Source organism: Solanum tuberosum, unplaced genomic scaffold, assembly GCF_000226075.1.
Source record: "Solanum tuberosum cultivar DM 1-3 516 R44 unplaced genomic scaffold, SolTub_3.0 scf00106, whole genome shotgun sequence".
NCBI lineage: Eukaryota > Viridiplantae > Streptophyta > Magnoliopsida > Solanales > Solanaceae > Solanum > Solanum tuberosum.
This window is the reverse complement of record NW_006239032.1, coordinates 1,505,484-1,510,027: the sequence shown is the minus strand read 5'-3', so window position 1 is coordinate 1,510,027 and position 4,544 is coordinate 1,505,484. Positions and strand designations below refer to the sequence as shown.

The following is a 4,544-nucleotide window of genomic DNA, read 5'->3' as shown; positions in this document are numbered from 1 at the left end:
AAATCCCCCCCCCCCCCCCCCCAGAGTTTACACAAGCCCATAATAACAAAAAATCTCAATGATTATATTTGCTGGCAATCATGTGATCCTAGGCTATTGATGGAGCCGATGGATTTCAAAATACTCATCAAATGAAGCAATATGAATCTGCTAAGTTGAGCATTGACCAGGTACAATTCAGGGATTTGTGCTTCCCTACTGGAAATGTTTTTTCCTACAAATATTCAATCCTTACTATAGGACCTAAGCATTTCTCTGCAGGTGATTTTCATACTTGAGAAAGTATATATTATATGGCACCGTTTACTCCTACCTTCTGCATACAAGAGAAGTATGAGCATGGTGCTGGAGGAAGTCTTTTCTAGAATAGCAAATGATATCCTCCTCCTAGATGATATTGCTGCAGAAGAAACATTGCAGGTGAGGACCAAAACCTTTTTCTGTTACTTGACCAGACAGCTTCAGACTCTGCTGTATTAAGCCATCAAATTGTGTGAAGAAGAATGATTTACCAGATCGAATTGAAGTAGCACATAGTTTCTTACAGTTCCTTGACCTTATAGGCTGATTTGTTTGTTTACAGCTCCAAAGGCTGATTCATCTGCTATTCGAGAATCTGTCTTCTTTCTTGGACTCTGTATTGGCTATTAACCAGACAGGAAAGTTGCAGGAATCTCCTGCACAAACTCTTGATGATCTTATACCATCCCTCCGGAAATTACGCAAGCTAGCAGGTATTCTTATTATAGGAAGTGCTTATTCCAGAATGAAATGATTCTCAACCTAACTTTTTTTCTTTCTGCTGGTCATTATCAAAAGATCTCCTGGATATGCCATTGAAATCTATTACTGCAGCTTGGGAAACTGATGAACTTGCCAACCATGGTTTTAAGCAATCAGAGGTATGCATAAAGAAAAATCAAACATCAATTAAACTAGTACCAGGATCTCATAATTGGTTGGGTTGTAATATGTTGTGTTTCACGTATAGAAGGAGGATCTATAACAGAACATCCTAAAAAAGAAGAATTTTTTTTACTAATGCAGCCTGTAATTTATTACCAAACTGACTTAAAATAGTGTCTCATTCGAAGCATCATAGGTTTCTGGTTGCTGGCAACCAGAGTCGACAACCATTTATTTTCCATTGGAATGCTTTACCTTGATGAAATCTCTTCTTCTTGGGCTTGAATTATTATGCCATATTTATTAGCTATCTGGTTTTTCAGGTTGAAGACTTCATCCGAGCCATATTTGCAGATTCACCTCTGAGGAAAGAGTGCTTACGAAGAATAGAAAGTAGATATTACCAAGCTTTCAGTTACAGTTAGCTCATTGGCTGCTACAGCTAGAAGTTTTACTTGTGTTGGATCTCTGTCAACCTCGATAAGTTGCTTGCGATCATTTTTTCCTTTGTTGCTTCAGGAGCTTCTATAGTCCATTTCTTCTAAGTTTTAAAATCAATGAATTGCTATCTTTATGTATTTAGTGGAGTTTGGCAGTTAAAACCATAGAATCTACTTGATAGGCTTCTTCATGTGAAATGTAAATTGGTTCATTGTACATTTATGAGAATAACATACAACTATGACAGACATGACACATTTTAGATTCTTTTAGTTGATGGGAATTAGAGTTGATCTGCATTTTCTCAATTTAGCAATTGTAAGGTGAAAAGATGTTTGCATTGACTTACAGGCTTTGACAGAATAGGCCCAATAGGAAAAAGGTATTGTCCTATCAGAAGGAAAATTTGCACAACAGAGTTGAGTTGGAGAAATGAATCAAGAGAGAAAAAGTATTGCAGCCTGTTTGATGGTGAATAAAAAAAAGTCTAATACTTAAATATGCCTTTTAACTATGCTTCAGTTGACATATACGCCCTCTAACTTTGGGTATGCACAGGTAGATGCTGAAACTTGTATAAAATTGAACAAGCAGAAACATGCATTCTACGTGACATAATACACATAGGACTCCATGTAGGACACAAATTTTCTTGTCGGATGCCCCCTATGATGCATGTGTTTATTTGTTCAATTTTATACAAGTTAAACTATCTATTTGTGCACACTCAAAGTAAGAGAACACACACGTCAGTTTAAACCAAGTTTAAAGACGTGTGTAAGTGCCATGTCATGAATTTACTTTAGTTAAAGTAATTTGATGAGATAGGTGTTAAAAGCCTCTATACAAATACAGCTCACACATCTATTTGTTGGGAAAATACCACATTATTGAAATTGAAACTTAATAGTTAATAGAAATAAAACAATAACAATTTCGGTAATACATGTTGATGTCTTGAACGACATTTTAATCCGGTTAGGATGCAAATCGTTGTGACCAAGTCGCTCTCCAAAGTTTCACAACACTTTTAAATATATACACTCGTGGTTGAAAGTTTGAAAATTTGTAAAAATAAGCAAATACCCCATAAAAGCAAAATAATTACAAATATATACCCCTTTACATTCATACCCCACTAAATAATTACACTATATACCCCGTTTACTAATTTCACCCTTAATGAATGGAGGGGGGGGTATGGACTGTAATTATTTATGAGAGAATGGGTTTTTCAGGAATTACTTTGGATTTGGGTATAAACTTGTAATTATTTTAGATTTTATGGCCCATTTATGTAATTTTTCCAAAAAAAAAAATAACAAAAGAGAGAAGTAACAGGCGGTTACAACAATCAAAGATATGTCAGTAGTTTGTGTTTTTTCAAAACTAAATTTGAATTAAGCCTCAACGTATATATTGCTCATAGGAGAGATAAATCAACCAATTTTACCTTCAAATTCATTTCCTATAAGTACAAGACTACTCATTTTCACCAACTCTTCACAAGTCCAACAGAGAACAATTTAATGTAAAGATAGAAAATGAGATCTTCCTAATCATGAAGTAAATGAAGAAAAAAAACCCAACAAAAAGTCTTTGACTTTTAATTTCAACCATTATATACCAAGAATATTAGCATGATATAAACCTTGGATGCTAAAAATTGGTTAAGATATGATCATGCACAAAAGAGCATTAATTTATATAGGGAATTAGTAGTAGTTGTTGTTAAAAAGTCATGAGAGGTTGAAAACTAAGATGAGCACACGTGCCTTGTTGTATGATTAAACTTCTACAAATTACCAAGTTCTAACACATGATGTCAGTATTTGCACTTACTATATTCTAATTCTATGTGCTCTGACAAAGACACATAAAAATGAAATGTAAAATATCAACGAATTTGTGTGCATTGGATCGATCGCCAAGGGCGCTCTACCTTTCTTTTGTTTTCCACATAGTGAATGTCCGGCCACTTTGAGGCTAGATTAATTTGAGTTTTCGTTAAAATTAAATATTTTGAGAATAACGCTCATAATATTAAAGGCGATTTCATTTTTAATATTTAAATATGAAATTTTTGATTAAGAATATATCATTACAATATATGTTCGTCGTGAGACTCTATTTTACCTTTTTCTTCTTTTAATTGTTGACCTGTGGTGAAATCAAAATTTTCATTAGTGGCATTCATATATAAAGAAGTAAGCATACGAAAGAAGTCAAACGATTCAACATCTACAATATATACACAAGAAAAATAATTTTGATATGTATATATAGTGTAAGTTTTGAAAGGGGTTCATCTGAACTCCCTTTTGGTACCCTAACTCCGTTCGTGTTGTCGACTTCTTTCTCCTTTGACCTTCCTTTCACCTTATAAGCTAAATTTATGGTTTTCTCGTCTCAAATTATCTAATCATAATTTCTAAAAATAATTATGTCAAATTATTTATTATTTTAGAAGTTTAAGATAAAATTAATTATTTTTTTCATGTTATCATTAATAGTAATTGTTCTTGAAGATTACAAACACCTCAATAAATAAATGAATGAAGAGAAACCGTATCTTAATACATAAATGAGAATAAACTAGTCAAAAAATTCTCCTAATTAATATTTTTTAAAGGAGCATGTAAATGAAAATCATGACAAATAAATTGAGACAGAGGGAGTACGCAATCACATTCAAAATCCCTTTGAGCTCAAAAAATGAAAATAAATACTTTCTATTCTCTTTTACTTGTCTGTTTCAAAAATAAATTTTCATTTTTAGTTGTTCAATTTTCAAAAATAAATTTCTACTTTTACTTATCACTTTTAACACATCAAGAAAAAAATGTTTTTTTCTATTTTACCCTCAACATTAATTGTTTATTCTCCAAATCATTTTTCAAAGCCAAATACTATACATCAATCAATATGAGTATTGTGATAAAATACTTATATTAATCATTATTTCTAAAGAGGAATGCAAAGTCATAAGTGAACAGAGTGAGAGTCCTTCAAAAATACTTCGTAAACATGAAGATTTTGATGTTGAGATTTACGCTAAACAATAGCTTAACAAATTTCACAACCAGCCGGAGAATCTTAGTAGCTCAATTGGCTAGCTTCAAGAACTTACACTCTGTTGATCAGAGTTCGATTCCTCACTTTGTAAATCCCTCCCCCATTTCTCAAACCCCTATTCC

General features: G+C 32.7%; 1 pseudogene across 1 annotated transcript in view; it reads left to right on the top strand.

Moving 5' to 3' along the window:
- LOC102602274 (centromere/kinetochore protein zw10 homolog) overlaps positions 1-1,655 on the top strand; it is an 8,227-nt pseudogene extending 6,572 nt beyond the window's left edge. Inside the window, exons 10-14 of the transcript XR_367438.2 lie at positions 93-170; positions 262-420; positions 584-734; positions 820-902; positions 1,230-1,655. The product of XR_367438.2 is annotated as a centromere/kinetochore protein zw10 homolog (transcript). The remainder of the gene's footprint in view (positions 1-92; positions 171-261; positions 421-583; positions 735-819; positions 903-1,229) is intronic.
- The last annotated feature ends 2,889 nt before the right edge of the window (positions 1,656-4,544 follow it).